This window comes from Elephantulus edwardii, unplaced genomic scaffold (genome assembly GCF_000299155.1).
Source record: "Elephantulus edwardii isolate Elephantulus edwardi_28Jun2011 unplaced genomic scaffold, EleEdw1.0 scaffold00117, whole genome shotgun sequence".
In the NCBI taxonomy this organism is placed as follows: domain Eukaryota; kingdom Metazoa; phylum Chordata; class Mammalia; order Macroscelidea; family Macroscelididae; genus Elephantulus; species Elephantulus edwardii.
Window position 1 is genome coordinate 8,016,199 of NW_006399867.1, and position 11,227 is coordinate 8,027,425.

Genomic DNA, 11,227 nt, shown 5'->3' on the forward strand with positions numbered 1-11,227 from the left:
TTCTTGATATCCTCCCAGAGCTCATTTGGTCTATGCTCATTGGTGCTCAAGGCCTGTTCCTGAGACGGTTTTGAAATTCAAGTGGGAAGGACTTAAGGTCAAGTCTTGGTTCCCGTGGACTTGATTTAATTTTCCTCAACTTCACCTTGAACTTTCATATGAGTAGTTGGTGGTCTGTCCCACAATCAACACCTGGCTTGGTTTTCACAGCTGATACTGAGCTTCTCCAGTCTTTCCACAAATGTAATCTATTTGATTCCTGTGCATACCATCAGGTGAGGTCCATGTGTATAGTCTGAAGGTATTTGCAATGAATAAATCACTGAATGTGCAGAACTCTATCATCCTATCTCCAGCCTCATTTCTCTCACAGAGCCCGTATTTTCCAGCCACTGATCCTTCTTCCCTTTTCTCAACTTTTGCATTCCAGTGGCCCATTCTTATTAATGCATCTTGATTACATGTTTGATCAACTTCTGACTACAAAAGTTGGTGGAAATCTTCTATTTCCTCCTCTTTGGCTCTAGTTGTTATTTGAATAACATAGCAATGATCAAATAATCAGAACACAATAAATGTTGGTGATGGTGTGGGGAAAATTAGAACTCTCATACACTGAAGATATATATTGTTATTGTTGTTTGCTGTTAAACTGCAACCTAGTCATAGCTGACCCTCAAATGGGCTTTTCCAGAGACAATAAATCACACGGGGGGAGATTGCCCATCCTCTTGTAGACCATCTGGTGGATTCAATCTGTATGTGCCTTTGACATTGCAATGAAGTTTCTTACCACCAGAGCTCCCTGAAAAATGGTATGACACTTCCTAAAAAAATTTAAAAAATTAGAAATATAGATACCATAGAGTCCAGCAATCTATTTTCTTTTCACCTAGAGCAAAGAGGAGTGAGGAAAAGCAAAGACTCAAGAAAACTACCCATTCAGAGGACTGATAAGCCATATGAATCACAGTCTTCATTAGCCTGAAACTCTTAGGCTAGAGCTAGATGGTGCCACACTATCACTACTGAAGCCTCTGCTTAGAATCACATTAGAAGGTCCAAGACAGAGTGGAAGAAAAACGTGAACAAAAATAAAGATCATAAAATATACCAGGCTTACTGGTCTAATAGAGACTGGTGGAACCCCTGAGACTCTGGCTCTTAGAAATTTTTCCCTGAGAATATGAGAACTTAGGCACAAAGGGAGACTTGTACCCCAATGTTCATAGCAGTGTTATTTACCATCGTAAGAACATGGAAACAGTCCAAACGTCCAACCACAATCGAATGAATTGAGAAATTATAGTACACAGTGGAATACTATGCAGCATGCAGGAGCAATGCTTTTGTAAATTATTACCTAATTTGGGAGGGACTGGAGAGCATTATGCTAAGTGAACTAACTCAGTACTGAATACGACCGTTATTGTAGAACATGTTTGAGGATCCAAGGGGGCGAGCAGGGGCGGGATGGGCCGGGTGGAGAGTTAATCATGGGAACAGTACAATTTGATGGGAGGGTGGGGTGGGTGAAAGAAAAGGGGAAGATCTGGTCTGAAAAACAATGTGTACAAACTTTGTAAATAAACCAGTATAAAATCAATTAAAAAAAAAAAAGAAATTGTTCAAATCTAAAACTAAACCTACCCCAGTCAGACTTAAAACTCATTGCCATCAAGTTAGCACTAACTCATAACTGACCCACCAGTGAGTTTTCAGAGGCTGTAAACCACACCAGAGAAGATTACCCATCTTTCTCCAGTGAAACTGCCAGTTGAGTCAAACATTTGGGTTGACAGTATGGTCTATGGAAAGGCCTATAAACTGAATAATAAGTCCTGTGAGACACATGTTCCTCAGAACAATTACAGAGATCAAAAGGGCAACATTTGCTCTAAAACAAAGTTCAGAAGATAGAGAAGGGCAGGAAAACAGGGAAGCCAAGGAAAAAAGTAGAAAGAGTTGCTATTAATTTTACTGAGGGTACACCAACCAATAACACAAAACAAAATAGGTATAGACATTATTGAATGGGAAACTAATGTGTTCTGTAAACTTTTACCCAAACCACAATAAAGATTAAAGAAAAAAAATAATAATGTGGTTTCAACTTTGTGCCATTCAAGGACCTTATTCAGTCATTTGAGTTTCTCTGGTTCTGTGTTTTTGGGTGATGTCTAGAGAGCTGAAAGAGGGACATAGAGGCACAGGGCTATGAGCGTCTCTCCGAAAGGGCCAGAGAGAGTAAGAACAGAACAGCCTGTCACTGTACCAGAGAAGAAAGCAGATAAAGAGCACATAGCCCAACCTCATGGTGCCTCTAGAGACACCAGCAGCAAGAGGTTAGTTTATTCCTTGTTGATTCACAGACTCACAGTGGTGGTGCTGAAAATGAAGTTTATTACGGAAGTAAGTTGGCATGTGGAGGAGGCAAAGAATATCACCCAAAACAACTCCAAGTTGTAGCCCAAGTTCCAAGACACAATTCCACCATTAGTTCAGGCTCTGGTTTCAGTTCAACAGTCAAATCCAAATCTGAGCAGTTGTAAGTCAACTTCTTCAAGCATCCAGCAAGAACAGCCTAAACCTTTAACTGTGGCCTTTATCTTGGGGCTCCTCTGCTTACATCTGGCCACAGTTTCTCCACAGCATTGTCACAGTCTGTCCACCACCAGAGTCTTGCGTGCACCAGCATCATCTTACTCCAGTCCACCTCAAGTCTTACTGCCCAGTGTGGGAAGCACTCTTTCTCTTACCCTATCATATGATATATTTCTACTTTAAATTGTGCTTCTATTCATTAATAAATGAATGGATTGAGAAATTGTAGTACATTAATTCACATGATGGAATACTGTGCAGGACTCAGGAGCAATGATTTTAAAAAATCAAAAACAACCCAACAAAACACACATACACAACACAAAACAACAAAACCAAGCAACATGAGAGAGGCTTGAGAGCATTAGTCTGAGTGAACTCAGTCTCATAAGGACAATACTGCATAAGATCATCATTATAAAAATAAAAGGATAACTAGCAAGGTGTTTACTAAGGTCTGGGGGGTAAGGGAAGGGGCAAGCAGTGTTGGTGTGAAGGGGTGAAAATCACAGGCCTGCAAAGGGAATGAGTGAAAAATCGTGGGCATAGATCAATGGTGATTAAATTTTTTTTTTGGTGATTAAATTTTATAAAACACAGTATATGGGAATGATTGTATGAAACACAATGTGAATGAAGGAAATGTATGAAATCCAATGTATACGAATGAAACCATATATATATACAAACTAATATAAAAGAAATTTTTTAGGAAAGAGTAATACCACTGAATTCCCACTGTAAATTCCTATCAATATACAGTGTATTCTGGAGAATACATCTTTATTAAATTAAAAAAAATAAAAAAATAAATTGTGCTTCTACATTTCTGTGTTTTGAGTGAATATGTCAAGGATTTCTTTGAACTCTCCCTCCCTCCTCTCCTGTGCCCTCCTGTTTTTTGCATGTCCCTCTCATCTCTGTCTCTAATTTGTACTTCCCTCCTGGATTTCTCCTTCTCATTCTGAATCCACACACCACTAACACAAGGCTCATTTTCTTTTTCTTTGGATTTCCCCTCTATGACTTTCTCCACGGGTCCTAGCCCTGCCATCCTTTCCCCTTCTCTGGATTTCAGAGCTGGTTTCCCTTTAAGCAAGAAGCCTCTGCCTCTGTTCTTGTGTCAGCTTCATCTCATTCTTGTTGTGGTTCTTGGTCATGGCCCTTGTACTCACTCTAACAAGCTTACCATCATCTTTCATCTTGAATTCCATTATTTCCCCAGATGTCTTTTCTTATCCGTTCTGTCTTTTTCAATGCCCATAACACCATTATTACACTTTATTAGGCTCTAAATATATACTCAGTACTCTAAATATAGAATCCATGTTCCACTCAGAACATGGATTGTTCCATTTACTTTTTATAATATGCTATGAAATTGGAACATTCTTAATTCTCATATATCAATTGAGAGAGAAAGTGACTTGTGTAAGATTACATGTCTAGTCAATGACATAATTGGAATTCAAACCATGTTGCATTAAATCTTTGTCTTCAGTTTTGATTGTGTTGAACTAATTCTGCAGCCCAAGTTTTTAATCACTATGCTTATATTTCCTTCATTGTTAAGATGATTAGTCAGTTATTTAATTTGTTATTTCTTTTTTGTGGTCTTAAATCCAGGTTATTTCTTCTTGCCTTCTATTTGTGTGTGTCTGTGTGTGGGGGGGGCTATTTTTCAGTTGCAATATAATTACAAGTTCACAAAGCAGGATGGCTTTCCATTCAACTATTCATATGCATTTTGTCTTATAACAGTAATTATAATACACACAATGTAATCAATCTCTTCCCACTTCCTCTCTGTAATTCTCATTCCTATTATGCTTTCTACCCTTTCCCTTCCAGCTTCCAGTGCTTTATTGTTGGACAAATGCAGCCTTCTAACCATACGTGGTTGGGTTTTCTAAGTAGTGAGTCTCTCCCTGGTGTTATCAGGGCTTACAGAACTGTCTATTATTTGGCTGAAAGTGAGCTCCAGAAGTGAGATTTTTACCTCCTTTTCAGTATGTCTGTGTGGATCACAACAAATTATGGTTAACCTTGAGAAGAATAGGACTCCCAGAAGACTTCATTGCGCGTATACAAAATCTATACCTTTACCAAGAAGTCTTTGTCCAAATAGAGCAAGAGAACACTTCCATGGTTTAAAAATTAGGGATTTCAAAATATTAAAATTGTGCGTCAGGGCTGTAACCTCTTTCCATACCTATTAAATCTATTTCCTGAGCAAATCATCTAAGAAGCTGGACTTTTTGAAGAAGAGTGTGGCATCAGAATTGGAGAAAGTCTCATCAATGCAGATGGCACAACCTTGCTTGCTGAAAGTGAGGAAGACCTGAAGCTCTTGTTGCAGAAGACCAAGAACTGTCATTTTCAGTATGGATTATATCACAACATCAAAAAAACAAAAATCTCATCATGGGAGTGATAGGCAACATCAGGATAAATGGAGAAATGATTGAAGTTGTCAAATGTTTTCATCTTGGTTGGATCAACAGTCAACACCCTTGGTACCAGCAGTCAGGAGATGAGGAGACATGCAATATTGGGAAAGTCTCCTGTCAGGAATCTCTCCAAAGTCCTGAAGAGCAATGATATCAGTCTAAAGACTAAGGTGCATCTGATTCAAGCCATGGTCTTTCCAATCACCTGCTATACATCCGTGAACTGGACAATGAATAAGAATGACAGAAGAAGAATCAATGCCTTTAAGTTGTGGTGTTGGGGAAGAGCACTGGCTGACTAGCCAATGGACTGTCAACAGAACAAACAGATAATATATTAAGGAAAGGGCAACCAGAATATTCCTTGGAGGCAAAATTGATGAAACTTTACCTCCTATATTTTGGGCATGTTTTTAGGAGAGGTTCTTCCTTGGAAAAGGACATCATGCCTTGGAAAGGTGGTCAGTGAAGGAGAGGAAGGGTGAGCAGAGAGACCCTAAAGGAGATGGATCAATACAGTGTCTGTGGCAATGGACCTGAACATGAGGACGGCACAGGATAGGGCAGAGCTAATTTTTACCATGGTCCTGGGGTTGCTATGAATTGTGCTCAACTCAGCGGCACTTAACGACAATAACAGCATGATTTCTGGGGAGGATGGTTGTTCAGATACTTTCCCCTTTGCCTGGATTCTTGGTTCAATTCTTTCCCAGTGCCTCATTGATATTGCTTCATAACCACCATCTACTTTAGCAGACTATAGACACAGTTCGTATTTAAAAATGTCCTGGGCAGTAGAAAGAACATATGTTGGCTTTGTTACTATTAACACAGAAACAAGGTTTTTTTCAGTCTGCGGTCAGAAAAGCCAATCTTGGAGACTTGGGGGAAGTAGTAGAAAAAGTAGAAGTTTATTTTATATGTTAGCATATAGGAGACAGAGGGAATGAGTTTCCTAAATCTGAGAAGATATTTATAGGCTAGATTAAGGATTTGGGAAGGTTGTTGTTAGATGCCATTGCGTCAACTACAATTTACAGTGAACCTACAAGTAACAGATATGAACCTTGCTCTATCCTGCCCCACCTAACCTGAAGCCAACCCCACTTTTCCTTCCTAAAAATGCTGAACAAATGTGAGCTGTTCCCCTCATGTCACTACCTGTATATAAAAACTGCAGTGTGGAAAAATGCTGCAAGAAGCTGTACTGCAATACCGAAGGCGCATGGTTCAAATCCACTGGCTGCTCCACGGGAGAAGGATGGGCAATCTCCTCCTGTGTGATTAGCAGCCTCTGAAAACCTGATGGAGGCTTAGCTAGGGGTTGGTTCTGACTAAAGAGTCTACAACAACAACATAACAACAAACCGTAATATAAAGAGAATATTGATTAGGGGAATAATTGAAGGAGTAAATTAGTGAACAAATGAAAGCTCTTGGGTGGAATGGGAGGAAATATCTATTAATGGGGTGAAATGAATGAAGCCTAATGAGAGATGAATTTGCTTCATAGTTTCCTGGTGGGTTTCTTCTTGCTTCTGAGGAATCTCCAGAAACTTCCCAGGGCAGAAATGTCACTGGCTCCTTGTCCCCTTGGATTTGTCCCAATCCCACTGGAGCGGGAGTAGCAACTTTGAGCTCTGATCCTCCAGCCCTCCCCACTGACACCTTATGTAAAGGCGGTAGCACCTTCCTCTCACCCCATGGCTGACCCCTCTTTCCTCTTTCCTTTCCTCTCCTCCTTCCAGAAAACCTTCCCATCAGCCTGGCTGAAAAACCATCCAAGAGGCCTATCAGCATTCATTTCCCCGAGTAGAGTGGCTTCTGCAGCACCAGGCCTGGAGCCCTGTAGGTCTCCCTGAGTCAACGAGATTTTTTTCCTATAGGTCTTTCTGCTAAGTTCCTCCAGAGAGAGGTAAACTGCCCTTAAGTAATTGCTGAAGAAGGCATAAACCAGGGAAATTTGATTTGAGCATGCAATTTGAATCGGGAAATGCTCATATAAATAACTGAAGCAGCTGAAGGCAGCAGGTTTGAGCTTTATAGATTTTTCCCCCCTTCAATTTAATATCGGGGTCTTCGGCATAGAAGTTCTGCTGCTGCAGCAGCTTGAACCATCGCCAGCCTCTGCTCTCCGGGCTTGTCCTAGTTTGGCATCATTAATGCCAATCTGGAGGTGGGTGAGTTGAAGTTGCCTAATTCTGTCTTTGGGAAAGGAAAGGTATGCACTCAAACCACCTAAACAATGCTATGTTCTAGGACAAGGATGCGGTCTTGAGAGAGAGAGAGAGATATTTTTGTTCCGGGAAGGAGTTTGGGATCATCTCTCACAACTTCACCAAGAACTGAATCAGGAACCAGATGAAGCAACTTGATCACTGAGGTGCTGCCACATTAAGAGGGTTTAAAATTGGTTTTGCTACAATAAAACCAAAAAATTCAAACTTACTACCGTCAAGGCAAATTCACCTCACAACACCCATCTAGAACAGAGTAGAAGGATTCTGTAAAGACCATCTTTTTTTTTATTTTCACATGCACAGTTTCTGTTTTATTTTTTAAAGAGGAGTTCTAAAACATCACACTAAATCAGGTCAAATGGTAAAGTTTAAAATAGACTGTTTTATAAGGATTAATGATAACATATGTAGTGACTGTTTATTCTAGAAAATCTTGATCTTAGAGTGTATGATACACCTAGATGGAGGCAGCACCCAGGTTTTCCAAATTAGCTAGTCTCCATTTTTCTGTTCTCTGTAAAGACTTCTCATTAATTGCTTCTGCTTTTGTTGCATGATCTCAGAATCCCTCTGCTTTCTCTGATAGGCAAACCGTCCTCTTTTCTTTTTCCCTTGCTAATCTCCTGGGTCTTCATGTTTTTCTGGCGGGCAAGTTCTCTCTGATTTCCACAGGCCAACATGACCACCAAACAGAACCTTGAAGAGAGCGACTAAGAAAATCAATGGTTCCCTAAGAACATAATTTTGAAGGAAGTAGCTAGCCACATCTTTCTCCCTTGGAGTAGCTGATGAGTTCCAACTACCTGCTAAACTTTTGGTTAGCAGGTGCTCCTGATCCAGGACATGGTCTCCACAATTTTTTTTCTGTGCATCAGAGAGCTGGACAATGATTAAAGATGGCAGAAGAAGCATTGTTGCCTTTGAGCTGTGGTGCTGGAGAAGAACATTGAACGTACCTTGGGCTCCCAAGACAATAAATAGGTCTTTCCTAGAGAAGGTGAAGCCAGGTTTCTCCTTGACAGCAAGGATTCTGAAACTCCACCTCATATTCTTTGGACATATTCCCAGGAAGGACCAGACTTTGAAGGACATCATGCCTAGAAGGGTGGAGGGACAGTGCAGGAGAGGAAGACCCTGGATGAGAGGGATTGACTCAGTGACCAGGGTAATGGGGGTAGATGTGTGGGAGGCAGTGAGACTGGCAGGGCTGTTGTGCATGGGATCATTATGAGTCAGAGTAATTCAACATCACATAACAACAACAACAACAACATCATCTGCTACCAAGACTCTCTTTTTCTACAGCAACAAGCCAAACCAAACTAAATTCATTGTCACCAAATTGATTCCAACTCATGGCAACTCCTGGGTGTCGGAGTAGAATTGTGTTTCCTAAGGAAATGCAAGTGGACTTGCTAGATGAACTGGGGATCTGTGGCCCAGAATTTGCTAGCGTTTGGGCGTGCTGGGATGGTAAGATACTGAAGGGCCCGAGGGCCGCAGTCTTTCATTGTTTTTGTTCAAACATTCTTCTAGGTCGTATAGCCCTGGTGTATCCTTTTGCCGTACAGCGGTCACTTGTGGTTGCTGTGAGGCTGAACACTGTGACACTGATGTGTCAAATGCGTTAATGGTTGGTTACCCAATGCGGACAGAGAGTAGGGTGGAGCTCCCCGATTAAAACAAGCTTGGAAGGAGGAGCAGCATTCACTTCTGTAATAGCTTGCCTCTGGAAACCCCATGAACCTGGAGAGAGGATGAAAGACACACAAGTATTGAGGACTCTCCTTTGTAGGGTTGCTATGAGTTGCCTGCAACTCAACAGCACTTAACAACAGTAACAACAATGAGAAAAGCTTTTCTTAACTCTAATTTTAGTGGAAGCGGGCTCGTGCCTTTCTTCTGCAGTAGTAGCAGGTGGATTGAAACTGCCAACCTTTAGGATAGCGATCAGATGTGCATCTTTTGTGTCACCTAGAATGCAGTGACTGCAACAGCCAGATTAAGCGCAGCAGAGGACTGAAGAGTGTCCAGTGGGTTGCACGTGTGGTCACGATGAATTGGCACAGACGCGATGACATCTAACAACAGCAAGGCACTTTCTGCAGCAACAAGCATTCACTCACACTCTGAGGTGTACATTCTGACCTTCTGTCATGTTAGAACTACAGATCAGATCATAGTTTGGCTTTCTTGGGCTAAACTGGACTTGTTCTACAGGTCTTCTCAAAAAGCAGCTGCTCTGTGGGCCTGGTGTCCTTAGAGTGAGTGATGGAAGCTCAAGTGCGGAAGAACCACACGGAAGCAGCGTGAGAGCCTCTGCCTGGATATGGCGTGTGTCGTATCTATTCCCATTCCAGTGGTTGAAGCGGGTCCCATGATTGTCTAGCTCAATGAAAGCAGGATAAGAGTATCTAGTAGGAAGCCTGGCAGGAGTTGGTAGGGTACCAGGAACTGAACAAATAACAAACTCATCAGAAGAAAGTGGAGACACCCTTCCTGTGATGACAGTCCAAGAAGAAAAGTGAAATTGGACAGACTCTCAAAGTCCTTGAGTTCGCTACCTTTTCCCATGATGCTATCTATTTCAATCAATGGCCAAGTTTACCCAGTGATGTAAACTTAATATCTAGATGTCACCTAGATTCCTCCTTCAAACTCCATCTGTCACATCCAATGAACGCTCAAATTCTCATCATTCCTGCCTCCCAAATCTGCCTTGAACACCCAGCCTTTCCTCTCCCTGCTCCTCTGGGCTCTTTTAGTCCATTCACGCTCTGCACTGGGGCCAGGGCAGCCTTCCTCACTTCATATCTGGGTCACCCTTTGCCTAAAACCCTTCTTCCATAGACTTAAGGAGAAAGCAGTATGCTTCTTCATGTGACATTCTTAGCTACTGTGCATCTGTATAGATTCAGTTTCTGCTGCTCTTCTGCCAGCACCCAAATCTGGGCTTACTATCTAATTTTCTAAAACTGAATAGCCCCTTTGTGGATGAATCACGTTAAGGTGGCAGCAAGACTGAGGATGTGTTTGCCACCGAGGCTTGCTTAGTAGGCAAGGGCCTAGTCTGAACTCACTGGCAGTCCTATGAAAGGAGAAAACTAAGCTTCAATCACAGAAGGTCTAGTTGGAGAGAGGTGACGTGAAGCCTGAGACTTCTGTGAGGGCTCAGCAATGCAGTAGATGCTTCCTGAGAGGTACCAGGCTTTTTAATTGGGGGTGATCTACTCCTAGATATTGGAGAGTCTCTTCTCATTTTGTTTTGCTTTTGCTCCGGAGATACTCTGGCTGTCTTTCCTCCTTCACCCTATTAATGACCATGCTTGGCATTAACTGGACCTTCTCATACTCTGTTGTTGTTTTTTTTTAATTTTTTTAGAAGTCTACATCCCTGCCTTCACCTCTGAGAGGCATCTGACAATGGAAGCATCTTCTTTTTTCTCTCCCCCCACCCCCCGTTGTGTACCATTGAATCAGATCTGACTGGTACAGGAGGAGATTGCTCCTCCATCTCCAGCACAGCATCTGGTGGATTCGAACCACTCACCTTCTTCTCATACTCTTTTGTGATGATTCTGTGTTTTTGTGCTTGTTGTTCACCTGTTCTATTTGGTTGTAATGCATTTTTACCCTCTAATCAATCAGTCATCTACTCTCATCCTGCTCTTGATTTTAACCCATACTAATCTAGAAAACTCTTATTTAACCCTTAAAACTCAGATCATATCATGTCTACATAGAAATATCTATCCACCTCAAAGGATTATTTTTATTCCCCCCTGAGCTTTTATATTGCCCTGAAGAGAGAGAGAGAGAGAGAGAGAGAGAGAGAGAGAGAGAGAAGAAGAAGAAGAAGAAGAAGAAGAAGAAGAAGAAGAAGAAGAAGAAGAAGAAGAAGAAGAAGAAGAAGAAGAAGAAGAAAGAAGGAGG